Source organism: Lutjanus erythropterus, chromosome 13, assembly GCF_056507025.1.
Source record: "Lutjanus erythropterus isolate fLutEry1 chromosome 13, fLutEry1.hap2, whole genome shotgun sequence".
In the NCBI taxonomy this organism is placed as follows: Eukaryota; Metazoa; Chordata; class Actinopteri; order Lutjaniformes; family Lutjanidae; genus Lutjanus; species Lutjanus erythropterus.
In genome coordinates, this window is record NC_139329.1 from 36,061,412 (window position 1) to 36,077,419 (window position 16,008).

A 16,008-nucleotide genomic window follows, 5' to 3' on the forward strand; every position below is an offset into this window, starting at 1 on the left:
ATTGAACTTACAAATACAAGAAAAAAACATTTCCACGCTGGAAGGTGCGTAACAGAATGAAGAATATCAACTGACATATTATAACTTTAGGCCTTTATAACTACAATTACAATATATTAACTTGGATCTGCTGAAAAATAAACCTCCATGGCATCAACCATTTCTGAAAAGGTCAGCAAACTCGTAACGACTCCTGAACTCAGAGTTTTAGAAAATTTCCACTTTGGAGGTTGTGAATACCGAAGGCATTCATTTAAACTTCTCTCATGAACACAACCCTGTTACAACACCAGCCCCAAATGACAGTAAATACTGTATATCATCATATTTTATATATATTTTTATTGTATCATGCTAGAGACGGTTAAATACTAATAAAAACATATATGTGACTGCAGGGAGAGAGTAGGAATATAAGAGACAAACAAGTAAAGGTACAAGTTCTGGTAGTGAAGTGAGGTCTTGCAGCAGTGGTGGAGTGGTGGGGGGGGCAGTGATGGGATGGGATAGGGGCTCTGTATCAGAGGAAAGGGATGAATAGCCGTTCTGACCCACCCTCCAAAAGGGTCGGAGAGCTTAGAGATGGCAGAAATGAGGTTGGTGCCCCTGTGTCTTTCCGGTTGAAATGAAGATTGTACTGCCTTTAAGTCCTTTCTTGCACAAAGTAATAAAATTCAGGCCAGCAGCAACTGAGATGTTAAAAAAATCTAAAGGCTAAAATTTCCTCACAGCTTCCCTTGCAGCCGACAAAAACAGTAAAGTGCAGCTTAAAGACAATAAATGAAAAGTTAATTGTTTAAATGTATTTTTTAATTACTATTCTTCGTTTTATGATTAATGGACTATTAAAGTATTCATTCATTTGACAACAGCTCCTGATAAGCCAACAATAAAAATGTTTTCACCACTTAAAAACGTGAAAGGTGAAGTAAATACAGGGTTAAAGGTGCCCTAATTAATACTGCAGTCTTATCAAGAAGCAGTGACAGCTCTGTAACCACAAAATCGGCTTTGGGAGCAGCAACAAATCCCTGAGCAGGTTTTCTCACTGGTTTGGGCCGTGCATGCACCAGGGGACCTGAGGTATGTGGGTTTTTTTATCGTTAGTCATGGCCACCTACACACACAGACTAATCAGAAAAAAAGAAGAGAGCGATTTTGCATTTATACAGCGGACTGTGTTTGGGTGTGTGAGGGAGGAGTCGCTGAGGATTGTGGGCCGCCCACCTCTGATTAGAGGACGTTTATTTCTCCCGCTCCCTGCTCGCTCGTCAAGTTGATTTTCGAGACTCTGGAGGTGTTGATGGAATAGACAGTGACCGATGTCAGTGTGATGTATCACTTTACCTGCTGGGGGGGCAGAAAAAGAGTAACTAATGATTGAGTAATTACTAATTAATGAGCCGTCACTAGTTTGTGCCGTTCGGCGGCTCGTTCATAGCTAATCAGGAGCGACTCATGAGGAAAGTGGTCAGTGTGTCGATTCACAGATACTTATAAACTAATCATTACCTAATGATTCATTAATATAGTATCTCCCAGTCTGTTCTCTAGTAACTCATCATTAATTACAAGACAGTTGTTGAATCACAGTCATTCTGGATCTACATATTGATGCTTCAGTAAGCTAAGGTTTCATCTGAGGATGCCTTTGGAAATATTTGTTGCACCCTATGATTTTGTAAGGATGATTTAAGTATTTGCCCTTAGCTACTTAAGTATTCTTTATGTGTCGAAGGACTTTAGCCAGTGGGATGGGTTGGGGAGTTACAAAATACAAGTGATGGAATACAGTGTGTATGTGTAAAATATAAAATATGATAAATAAATTAAAGTTGTGGTAATCTGTTACTGTTTTAATAGGGATTACTTAAAGGGATTGCTTTGTTTTTGTGTTATTTGCTCTGAAATGCGTATGAGGCATGCATTTCCCATAAACAGGTCAAAAGAAATGTGCAGCAATTTGTGCACATACCACACGACAGGAGATGCAAAGACAGGACAATATAAAGAGCATTTTACCTGCCAACACGGTCAAGAAAGCTGCAACATTGTGGTGCAGTGCAAACTCTGAACGCCATCAATCAAATGGTTTTCTGAAAAAGCACCTTGACGTCACTTTAAGTTGTTTTTTGTCATGTTAGTCTGTTCCGTCAATGTTAACAAGCGTCTAACATTGACCATAGGTGCTGTCATGTCCAATACAGATCGTAAAGCCCACTGAGGCATCGCATCGCTAATTAGCCAAAATACAATCAGTTTATTCAACACATGATTCGCATTATATTCTTTGGATGTGTGCTGTGTGCATCAGTTGCTCGATGTGACCAGGTGAGAACAGTAAAGGGATCATTCCCAAAAGCAAGTGGTAACCACATTCACAGCGACCCAAACAAAAGGCCTCAGGAAGCAGTTTTAACTGTCCCAACAGGCAGATATTCAGATTATAGATATCCAGGCCAAGACTCTCCAATGTGCCATGTGTCATTGTTTACAGTCTGATTAGTAACTTGATATGTGAGAATCATGATAAACAGAAATCTGCATATGAATGTAGATAAATGTAAAAAAAAAAAAAAAGCTAAACTGTCCTCAGGAAATAGCCAATGTTTTCTGAGGTTCCAGTTTAGCCAATGCATAATCCACATTTTTTGCTCTCAACACTGTTTACCTGCATGCAACCAAAGTCTGCTGAAATGTGATCGGTCAGTGCTACTGACCGGGTTAGTGCCAACTGATTCTCCATTCATATGCAGATTTATGTCATTGCTGATTCATTCCTTAGTTACTACTCGCATTTCTAATGTATTATAACCTGTTACAGCAGAAAATTTGGTGTTGTTTCCATGTCTGCATGGATAATTGGCTAAAAAAATATGTTCAAACTTTGAGGGAACCTGCAGTACAACTTCAGAAACTTTGACAAGTCTTTCTTCCACTGAATAAACACAACATGTATTATCTACCAAATTCTTCAGGGAGCGACAACTGGGGATGCGTGTGATAAACAAATATTTATTAATAAAATTTAATTAAGTCTGTGACAATGTCAAGATTAGTTTTGGGCCTCTGATTCTAAACCGTTTCCAACCGGGTGACTTGTTTTCTTCACAGTGCACCCTCCATAAATCTGAAGCGAAATGGAAATACCAGCTCTGCTTCTCGAGGAAAGTATAAGCTCCTGGCCATCAAGGAGCCACAAAGCTCAGTGAGAAGTATTCACTGTTTAGACCATTCTCATATTCTTCTGGCTGCCTCCGAGCTAATGAAAACTCAGAGGATACGGGGAGAAGCCCCCCTGAGCGTAAACACATTGCATAATAGGCACTTTCTTCAAAATGCTAACAGCCCCAGAAAAGGTCTTACCATTTCAGAGATTTGACGCATATAAGCAGGGGTGAAATTCTGAAAAAGGAAAACAACATTTCATCTACAGCACATATTGACAGACATAGCTGACAAGACATACGCTATAAGGTTATATTTACATTCTTTTTGGACTTTGAGGGGGTTTGCTGAAGGATGCTGTTTTTTTTTAAGATGGCTCTGCAGGTAGGATGTACCAACCTGTTTTCTCCAAAAAAAAAAAAAAAAAAAAAAACCACTGTCAATTCTACAGGCATGCAAAGACAAACATGAAGTAAAAACACCGACTTCTTGTAAGATTTATCTTTCAATTCAGCCTTTGGAGCAATATTTTTTAAGACAAACAAGTCAGTGTAGACTTGCCTCCCAGAATGTTGATGATGATCCACATTGTGTTCAACTGTTAATTCCTTGCACCTAATTAAAGTTAATTAAAGGAACAGCCATGTGCTCTGGTTTCCTACCAGGTTAATCTCCCTACGGACAGACAGGAGACAGTCCACACCTCAGCAAAATAAAGACTTGCAGTGCCGCCACGCAGCGTCGAGGCAGGAGACGCTCGCTTATCTATTATAGATGGAGGTCAGTGGTCAGCAGTCAGTACAGCAGTCTGCTCTGTATGTGTTCTTGTTTGTTGCTTTATGTTGCTCACAGTGGCAGGTATTTAAGGTTGCTGTGAGACAGCTAACAGCTGACATCGAGAACTGAAAATGAAAATAGCATCAAATACTAAATGTTGCACCCTCTGAGGGAAAAGCACACGTTTGAATCCATTTCCCCGTCATTATCCCTGCCAGGGGATCATGTAATTGCTTTTGTACGTGCATGCATGCATTCTTGTGAACACGATCTCTTAAGAACACCTTGAAGGAGTTTCTTCAGATTTGGTAGAAATGACCAGATGCACTCAGGGATGAACTCATGAGAGTTCGGTGGTCAAAGGTCAGCGTGACAGGGACCTCACTGAACATATTTTTGGGCATATCTCAAGAATTTGGATGCTAAATTACAGCAAAGTTACACACAAATATCTAATAGGATAAAATGATGAGATGATGACATTTTAGAGCCAAAAGGTCAAAGTTCAACTTGAATCTGACATGTAAATATAGTTTCTAAGCAAAGACTGCATGTTTCTTAGTGGAATTTAGTCACTGGAATCGCATAATACTTCCATTCAGTCAAAAATACACTTTTATTACACTTTTATTAGATTATTTCAGAGTCCTCACTACATATTTTATATGAGTCTGAACAGACATGGACATAAACTATAGCTCAACTGCTTGGCAGAGGCATACATCTGCATGGGGATGTTAGGGGCCGCAAGTGATCAACAACTGCTTCAGTTTGAAATCTTGTTCGTGGTCATGTAAATGTTTGTGGAACTTTGCAGATCTCAGCTGGTTGCAGTAGGTGCTTCACCATCTGTTGCATGGTGGGGTTCTGCATTCTACTGAGGGCACTCTTGCGGTTGTGTTCTGTATCTATCTTGTAAAAGTTATTATTTACGATCATGTTTACTTTGGGCTCGGTGAGGTTGATGTGTGTTAATAAACGTACAGTTAAAAAAAAACGTGGCTGTGAGTTTTTTGGTTTTCGTCCTCTGCTAAGCTAAGCTAACCAAGAAACATGGACTCGAACTGTCGCACTCCTCTGTGCAGTTAATGAAAACAGCTTCGTTTCATCTTTTTTCATATAATAGAAATTGTTTCTACAGGTGGGCGAAATAAGATTTGTTTATGAATTATGACACTTTCTTCAACTTTGATGTGTCTTGCTATCTGCATTCGTATATTTGTTGAAACTGCCTTTTGAAGGACCAAAAACAATAATTAATGGACTTCACACTTAAATTTTCCCAGTTAAATTGACGGGCCAGGGTGATGAAACAACTTCAGAATGAAGGTGCAACATCTTTGACATCACCCTCTGTAAAATTAACAAGGAGGACCTTGTTTAATACTAAATTCATGGTTCATTAGCGGTAACTGCAGGTCCCTCGGGTGTATCCCTCCTGTCCTCAGGAAACCCAGTGTCTTGGTTGAATGGTGGAGACTCACTACTATCTTCAACTAGCAGGCATGCACTGCGTGCCCTGGCTCTTTGTCAAATCCATACAGAGAGCCTCTTGGTTTAAGTAATGAGAGCGGTGATTGAATATTTAAGCACCTAATTAAATTCTCTTTTTACATTGGGGGGTACGCAGCAACTTGGTGGCACTTGTGCTTGAGTAGTGTTACATATTTGAGCGCTTGTGGTCGGGAAAATGGACGATTCTGCTTTCCACAATGAACATGACATTCAGGATTATGAGGGGCTACAAAAAAAGGGATTGGGAGGATTTAGAGTGATTGTTACAACTGCAGTTATCTAAAAAAAAACATGAATTCACTTGATCATTAAAGTGAAAACAGACAACTTTTGTTTTAACGTATCATTATGAAGTAAATGCTGATTGCGTAGTGTAATGGCAATAGAATAAACGACACCATCCGGGTTTAGATTGTTTCCTCATAAGTGTCGCTTTCACTGTGCACTGTTCTGTCTGCCACCAGGCACAACGCTTCCCGGGAAAATTATGCCTCCATTATGGGCTAAATGAGTGAATCAACTTGGGCTTTTTCTCCTAATGTTTTCCTCTGACGTTACTCTCCCATCTACTCCAACGCCAACCAAATGTTATCCAAACTATGTTATAGCTACGTAATGCACCATTACAATAGCTTTTGCCTGTTCAAAAATTCAATATTTGTGACAATTTCAATTTAATTCTTAATTCTTTCTTATTCAAAGTGGTGTTGATCATTTTTTCATGGAGCTAAGCTCTGAGGAAAAAAACAAAAGCTATCTGTTAGTCTTTGCAATCGTGTCACAGACAATAATTACCATTTAGAAATGTTTTAAAAGGACATCCTGGAGCACCCTGGTACGCTCCATGTACAGACCATGGACCACCGCCATGGGTTTGATTCCACCAAGTCTCTGCCCCATTTCTTGTCTGTCTGAGCTGTTCTATCAAATACAGATTAAAGGGCCCCAAAAATAACCTTACAAAAACAGCAGCAACATCCTCCATTCAGGATTTCAAGGTGTGTATTTAGAGGCTTTATCAATGTTGCCATAGTTACTACAACCAAGCACAACTAAGCTGACAATGACACTTAATTAATATGTCAATGCATTGTTCAAAAGACACATGTATACATCTATGAGACACTTAGGAAGCAGATTAATGTGTCTAAAATAGTACTTGAACTAGTTCTCTGCAGCATGGGTCTTCAACAGGCGGTCTGTGAACCCAAGGGGGTCGTCAGTGTTCCTGCAGGGGTCTGACAAACATTGATAATTTTTTGAAAGTTTTCTTTTTAAATGTAAAATGTCTGAAAATACACTTTTACAAGGATGCAACATATTATTAGCAAAGATAAATCAGCCTATATGTAAAACATTTAATTTACATTCCCTCCTCCTCAAAAATAACCAGCGGAAGTGCAGAAGTGAAGCTAGCACAGCTAGCATGTTAACATAGCTATTGGTTAACACAAACAAGAGAGGACCCAGAAATAGTCAATGCAATATATGTAATAGGGGGTATCAGCTAAGGAGACTGAAAATTGTTGAAGACCCCGACTCCAGAAGGAATAGCTAATCTATAAAAGCTAAAACTATAAAAATATAACCGATAAATTGAAAGATTTCTGATTAATTCACATTCTGTCTAAAGACCAGTTGCTAATATTAGAGACTAGACCCCGCAGAGTTTGTCTGAGGAAATGGAGCAAAAAAACTGTTAATACAAACACCTCATGTGTTTCACCGACCCAACGCCCATGTGGCTTCAGCACGGCCTGAAAGCACTTTCCTGTAAACAACCACGTCTATTGAAAGGTTAGGAGTAGCCGCGTACACTTCGAGGCAGAGCATTTCTAAGAGGCACTCAGGTTCTACAAGGAATTTTCTGTATGTACATGAACACAGTGAACTAAAAATGGCTGCAATTTGACTGATCCATCAGAGATGCACCAGTAAGCTCCCCAGCCGCCGTATGCTCTCATGTTGTTTGCTCACAGTGAGGTCTGGAGGAGAACACTGGATCTGATGTACAGCACAATGATTTTTTTCCAGTGATAAAAGCTATGTGATGTTTATATGTCCGCTTAAAGTATGACTCCAACCCTCATTTAAACCTTATGTTAACTCTTCTGCATTTTTCCCCTCTCCTTGCACACTAATATGAGTGCTAGGGTAAGCACTCTCCTGCTGGATGCGCTCCTGGGATGGAGATTTCTGCTTATTAAGATATGTCCAACAAAATACGGAGATAGGCAAATTCTAACCTTGACTTTGGGGGAATACCGCTACATTTTCTGGCTTTACAGATATTTTCAAATGCCCCAGGTGCACTGCATCTGTAATATTTAACAACCCTTGCTGACTCCTGCTGTCAGAAAAGGAAGGGAAAAATCTCTGCAGATGTATGAGAGTGAATAGTAAAGTTAGCAACACCTCGAATATTTTGTCCATTTGTCTATACATGCATAATTCAGTAAGCTGTTACTAGTCTTTACTCATATTAGTCCATATTGACAGTTGCTGCTCCAATGTAATAGCAGTGAGAAATTCTCTGAAGGCGTGAATTCAACTATCCAGCTATTCCATTAAGTGAGAGTTTCCCCGGAAATGCAGAAGATTTTATCAAACTCTTTTAGTGCTAAATTTAAATAAGTTGCCTTTGGTCACATTTTCTCCTCGCAAGATTGTTTCACCATATGTGTTGCTGTACATTAAGCGGAACGTATGAGGAGTGGTGTAATGTAGCTACAGATGCCCTCCGGGACGGGAATTTTGAAATAGTTTTCAGCTCACCGCTATCACTGTGTAAATTATGTGTAGGATATGATATCGCCACATATTGATTCAAGAGCAGCAAGGAGATTGAACTAACCATACATGATTATTTTATTTCTAGGTTTGTATATTCTTATGGCGAAGCTAAATGAAAAATACATCATAGATCTTCATAGGTCTTCCTTTTAAACTTTAATGGATTGTTGAAGCCCCTCTCAGCCATAATTTTGCATAAAGCACGTCTTCTATCTTTTCTTGGTCTTAAATTTGCTTCAAAATGACTCATTATTGTGTCTTGAATTACTGCAAATAAAACCACATTACAAGCGTTGTCTCTCGACCAGCATGTGGCCCATGAAGCCGAACAATATAAGTCAAAAGTATGACAAGCACATGAAAATTTGATTCACCTTTTCTCATTTTTTCCTTGGAGGTACAGTTCCCTTTTAACCGTGCCCAGCAGTTCATTCATCTTGAATGATTATTCATCTGACATTTCCAACAGCATGTGCTCCCACCTTCTGAAAAAAAGGTAAAAGGTGTATTCCCCAAATGCTCATCAGAGAAAATCAAACACTGTGTGACTTTCAGTCCTGGAAGGCAGATTATAATGAGGGGAACCCTGAATGAAGGAGTCTTTGCTATTTTCTCCTCAAAATCCCCGTGGGTTATCTCTCTGCAAAATAATACAAAATACCTCACATGTTTAAAAGAGCAGTCACGTACGACAGTCCAAAGAGCAAGGACAGGAAGGTTGAACTGTGTATAAGAATGCCCTCCTGTCTATTAAGCAGAAACCTGTGCACTTATCTTCAGAGGAAAAAGCAGCACTGAAAATCAGTTAAGAATAAACATTTGTGAAATCACAAACATAAAATGTGGACTACTTAAGGCACATTGTGATTTGTCATTTTAAAAAATTGTAGGTTTTTAGCATTTTTGGACTGCGGACTGTAAAATACAGACTTTCTTCACCTCAAATTAAAGGGACGGTTCACTCAAAAATTAAAATTCATTTTCCCTCATGCTGATTGAAGGTCAGGTTTAGTTTTTTTTAGTCCACAAAACACTGCTGGAGTTTCACAGGAAAACAGCATCGCAGAATCTCAATGGAAGTCAAAAAACATAAAATGCCTGAATACTGCTCGTCTGGTGTAACCCACGTCTCCTAAAGCCCTGACATGTCAAGCTGACTAAAAAAAATGTTATTTACACCATATTTTTAGCCTGAGTGTTCACTTAGTTTGTAGCCACGTGCACACTGTCTGATGGTGTGCAAACGGCATGTCAGGACTTTAGAAGACTTGGATTACACCAGATGTGCAGTATGGAGGCATTTTATGTTTTTTTTCCCAGTTTTTTACATTTAAACACTAGTCACCATTCCTGTGAAACTCCAGCAGTGTTTTGCGGACTAACAAAATAAACCCGACCTTCAGTCAGCATGAGGGTGAGTAGATACTGACTGATTTTTCATTTTTGGGTGAACTACCCCTTTAAGACATACGAGAATAGAGGCAGCACTCTGCTTAATTATCACATACATTTGTTGTAATTTAATTAGACTTGGGCAATAAACCTCATCAATAGCAATAAGAAAACTGTTCAATAAGAAGTTCAATAGTTTAATTTAAGTGCATTTAATGCAAACCGCCATGAGAGGATATAATGAATGTGCCCTGGCTCATAAACAGCCTGTCATATCCCCTGATAATGAAGCATACCGCCAGTGACCTCAAACAGCCAATCATTTAACAGGTGTGTTGTCCGGTTTGGCAAGGTCGTGCTGTATTTTCAAGGGGAAAATTATGCATTTGAGAAAGAAAGACAAACAAACAAAGAAAATGGCGGGACTCGATAAAGATTTTCCACTTGCCTGAGGCAAGTAAAATGCCATGTTGGGCTAATAAATCTAGCAACTCATCAGGCCAGTTTTTTTCTTTTTTTTAAGTGGCAGAAAAGAATTAAACAGTCTCTTTCCAAAGAAGACGGGTGATGTGATCTGGGTGGCGCAGTAGAACTCCCTTCACCCAAATATCCTTTACTCTGAAGCTAAAGATAGAAGAAGCTAAGGAGCGAGCCATCTCACCTTCCTTCTTATTTCTGATCAAAGTTGCATGGATGGTTGGATGGTTGGATAAAACAGGGTTACAAAGGCATGTCGAGTTTCTGAAAAACATTGCTGGAGTAACAAGAGCCAACAGCATCTTGCTTGCATGGCAGCTAACATGGCTGCCGACAGCTCATCCTGTGGGACTTTGCATGTGCTTATAAGAAACATGAACACTGAGGCATGTCAGGTATTCATGAAGCTGATTCACACAGCTTTGCTTGCTGTTACTAAAAAATAAAACAACTTGTATGAGGGCAAAAGTAAAAAAACTGACCTTCAAGTATATTCCTGACCATTTGCACAACTAGGGAAGTGCAGAAAAAAAAAAATACCATTGAACCATGATACATTTTTTAAAAATATTTCAGATCACAGGCAGGTAGAAGGACTGGTTATAGAGGTTTTTTTTTTCTTTTGCCATCCAGGCTTACTACTAACCAGAAGGAGCAGCCTGTAGATGAAAACTGAATACTGCAACAAGTGGAGATGAAGATGAACAGCAAACTGCAAATTTTCATTCCACTGTGATCTATTGGGATGTTTCAAATGTATTTGACTTCTGACCACACCCAGCATCAGTGTTATGTGCTGTTGTGCACATCACAAGTGGGTGCAAATAGATAAATTGATTTCACCGAAACCCTTGCGCTATTCCCAGGGCTCTGTGACTGCATGTGTTGTTCAGAGACAAGAGGAGGAAGACGAGAGACTACAGGAAAAGAAGGGAAAGAACAGTAGTTCCTGCTGAGTTCTTAGATCAGTCACAGTCTGAGCTGTCGCACAAACACACACAGAAACTTTTCACACACACACACACATTCAGTGCAGACGCAGCTAGCTGCTAACGCCTGTACAGATGGTGCATTGGCTGTTTGGGGCAAATAAACAGACTGCACAGTCAAATTTGCAGTCATAATGCAATGTGAAAATTTGCTTCTCGTTCTCTCCAAACACACCTTAACAACACTGATGTCAGTGTGTACTGAACTCAGCCTGGGTACACTGTGTTACTGCAGCAAGCCACAATTTCAGATAGTTTTAGAGGCTGCCAGGCCTGTTGTAACAAGATGAATGTCACAGCTGCATTGTGTTTCTGGATGCATATAAATAACATATTATTTCTTAGTCTCTAGAGGAAGTCTGATGCGCAATTTTGGCATTTTATTCGTGTTACCCTCCAAGTCCAACTTTGTCTGGACTGAGCATTGCTGTAAAGGAGATATTTAATTAGATATAGGTATACATAGGGTGTCAAGCACTTCAGTTGGGAGCTTTTGGATGCATTTTTCTTGCAACAACCTCTCCTCTCAGTCCGTTTGTGTCCCATCCTGCGTTTTTGCTGCGGTAAGCAGAGCAGAGGAGGTCATCGGTGACACGAGACACATCTGGACTACTGTGTCTCCTTGTTTAACGTTACAAAACTCTGTCCTGTCAAGGCTACAACTTTAATTTTAAGTTCCTGTCACAAAAAAATACACAGGCTACTAGAACAGCCTTTTGTAACTGAAAATTCCAAGGACCACCTTCTTATACCACCAACCCATCAACATCAACCCAACTGTGATCCACTGCATTAAATTAAACACTTGGATGAATCAAAACTGGCTTTCACAAAAGACTGAAAGAGTGTTCATTAACCAATAATAAAAAATTGCATTGCTAAATATTAACAGCACTGATCTTACTGTCAGATTCCCTCAGTTAAGCATTGGATGCCAGTATTTCACAGTATTTTGTGAGGGTGATGCAGCCTGCAGTACGAGTGAATCATCCCGCTCCTCGTAAAGTCGGTGTGACCTTCAGAGGCTTCAAGCCGCAGTGTTCCTTAAATTTATCGGTCTCCCTTTGTTTCCAGATTATCTACACCACTTATGGATCACTTCAGTTGTGATGATGTCCCAGTCCATTGACTGACACATTCCCCCATTTTATGTTTGAAGATGGCAGTGTTTGTGCTTCCTGATGTGAGACGGAGCCACAGAGTTATCAAAGGTGTAGCCATGACTGTTATAGCCGTTATCATTTTGACAGGGATGATAAAACAAAAACAACAACGGACAAACTTTGAAATAAGCATTTGAGATACTTTAAACTGATTTATTGATCGATTCATCCACTTTTACTGTCAAAAGCACTGATGGATTGTTGGTAGTTTTTATAATCAGTAGAAGTAAAAAGAAGGAAAAGTGTCTCCAGGGAAAGAAGAAAGGTTTCTTTCCTCTCAGCTTGTGAAGGGCATGTTCATGTGTGTGGTTGGTGTTAAGGACAAGCAGGGGCACGAAGAGGTGAAGTAAAACAAACTTTGGAGACAATAGCTTACTAAGCCATGGGGCAGCGTTTTCTTAACAGTGGAACCGACAGATAAGGATCAGACCGGCGTAAAAAAGGACGAAAGTGACAAGCAAGTTACAAGTTACAAGCTGTTTAGTGAAGAGAGCCGACAAAAGACATGCAATCTAGATGGACTTTAATTTGAGGCAAATGCAAGGGTCATATCTATTTGGGTTCCCTTGTAGTCACACATTAAATGATAATATACTCAATTACATTTAAAATACTGAGAGAAGAAAACCTGCAATAGAAAAGAGAAAAATCTGCTGTAAAATAAAATCCATAAAGTATTTTATTTCTCTAATCTCCTCCACTATCTGCAAACTGCTTCGAGTGGATTCAGGTAATGTTTTCAATTTATTTACAGCCACAGTAATCAATGAACTCAAGTTGCCAAAGTTTATATTTTATTGTAATTCTTTATACAAACTCAGATAACCTCTAAATATAAAAATTCATCAACTCTAGTGCTGCGTCTGAGGAGAGCTGGCTTTCATATCCGTTGTTTGTTGCAGTTGCATGTATTGAAAACACTGCCCCATTTCCATTTCACACAGGGAGACTTGAGACAGGTTTCGGCGCGGGCTGAGTGACATTTTGCAGCAAATGTGCCTGTATAAAACACATGCAGACAAACCAAAGGAAAAACATGCAAAACCTTCTATATATGAAATTTGATGAGTGTGAAAATGATGTGAATCATAAGATATGGACCTCAATCAGCCAAGCCTGTCACTTAGAAATTACATTTATTTACACCTAATTTGAAAATTCTATTCTGGGCTGTAACTTGTGTTAAGAAATCTTTAATAATCTTTCAGAAGGCGTAGATGTTTATAACAGCTAAATTGAGCAATATGTTAATGGAGTCTGGCAGGCAGAAGGCAGACAGTCACTGAATTCAAATTCCAGTGTGTGTATTTTCAGAGCAGTGGACTTTGGTTTTCAGGATAACAGGCTTATCTTTACACTGATAGACAACTGACGGTTATTAACAGCTGATCAACTTACAGTGTAGGCCTCGTCCTTGCTTGTTATCGGTCAAATTAACTTGTTGCACTTGTCTTGTGCTCCTGTTCCTGCAGCCTGCCTGAGCTTCCTTTAGTTTGGGGAGGAGGGGGCAGGGGGAAACAACTCATTTCAACTGTAGAATGTATATTAAATATGATTTCAACCTATTTTAATACACAATCTATGGCTCCATCTTGCTATTTGGACTGCAGGACTCATTTTTTGGAGTCACAATTGCACCATTAGTAAAAGTGACATGGTATTCAATTTATTTTCTATAATAATATTGTGCTTTACAATATCTACCTGTTGCAAGTACAGCATTATTAAACCTTTTCATGGTTATATTGAGGCACTAGCAACATTTAGTTAGGGTCAGGGAGAGATTGCATTCTGCAGGACACAAAGCGTTCATAACATCAAAATGACACCGTGATCTTCTTCTAACCTTAATTACTGTGCTTTTGTTACCTAAACCTAACCACAGACAAGTCAAAGTCCAGAACTACCATCTGACCGCATCCCTGCACTCTGGTGCAGTGCACAAATGTAGCACTTCACTCACACACTCAAAAAAACATGTTGCCTCTAAAAATAATCCAGGAGTAGATTAAGTTAGTACAACACTGGAGGAAAAAATGTGTTATATGGGAAGTGTACTTTTATTTCTAGTAAACAGGACTGAGGCATCGCATCAAAACCAAGTTGATGCCCTTGGAAAATTTTGGACTCACAAGTTAGCGCTCTCCACTGCCATCACCAAACTGCCAAGTCGAGAAAATATCCATGAAAAGAAAGTCTCACATCCTTGTGGTGGAGTTCCAGAAACTTGTAGAATCTGTGTCAAACAGATTGAAGCTGCTGTAGATGAATGCTGGTGGTCTTGCTGTGTTGCCTTTTTCTTTCATCTCCATATATTATCCTTTTATTTGTCCTCAGGATGCAAACTGTGGAGCACTATGTGGAAGGCTAGAGTGTAAAACGCATGCCAGATGCTGGACTGCATCTAAATTTAATGTACATTATACTGTATTTATTCATTCTGACAGTGAACAGCATGGATACCGTCCAATAACGCCTGAAGCATCACCCACAGATGAGAGACAAGATAACATATCAGTTTGATTTTGTATATGTGGTAATAGCTATGAAATTAGAAACGTGTGTCCAGCAGCAGTGGTCCGTCTCCTTGGTGACATCAGGGAGGCTGCCGGTGGTCTGGATGCTATTGGTTGTACAGAAAGTTGCACAGTATGTGACGGTCAGGGGAAATGAATCAATTATTTTCCCCCAACAGCTCTGCGTGGCAGGTTATTAATCAGTTCAACATGCACCACTCGCTCATCAGATAAGCATGAGGCTGAAGTCTGTTTCAATCAGCACTCTTACAGCGTTAGTATGATGGTTAAACCCTGATGTTGCTGATAGAAATGTGCTGGCATGGAGAGTATCAGATCTGACGTTAGAAAGCTAGTAGAAAGCTTTTGCCTCTGCCTCGCCTTATACAAGAACAAAACACAGTCACACTCTCCAATTAATCTACTTCATTTTCACTTAATTGTGTAGCTGCAACAATTAACGTTGCAGTAACATTATGTGCTGAATTTTGAATGTGATTTTGGACCTGTTTGGCCAGCAGTGTTCACATACTGTTACCTCAGTGTACTTTTGCTCCAGGTTGTTTTTCATGGTTTGGGCGAGAGCACAAAGCACAGGGGAATTGTTTCCTGAGTTTGGTGTGGAGGAATCTGACCGGCCTGTGCAGAGCCCTCATCTCAACCCCCACTGCACACCTTTGGGATGAACTGGAACACCAGCTGTGAGCTAGGCCTTATCACCCGACATCCCAACCCTCACTAATGCTCTGGTGGATGAATGGGAACAAAATCCCTGCAGCCCAGGCTCTAAAATCTTCTGAAGAGACTGGAGGCTGTTAAACTAATGCCTATGGTTGTCGAATGAATTGTGAATACTGTTAAATAAAAGGTCAAATAACTGCCAACCAAAACATAAAAATTAAGTAAAATTTAAACTAATTCAAAGAAAGAGCAAAAAAACAATAAATTTATGTAAATTTTCATCAAAGGTTTTAGAGAGAAACACAATTATTTTACAGATTTTCCCTAAATAATTACAATCAAACGCCTTCAATAAAGTGATGGCACTGATAGTTTTGCAGAGCACGCGCAGAAAATGCAAGGAAATGGTCACAGTCGTTCATGTCTTGCTACGTTGCAGTTTCTGTACTCCAAGTATTACATTTTGTTCATTTTAATTAGAAGAAACACTACATTCATCACATCCAAGATGTAAAAGCTGACTGTTAATAGCATTAA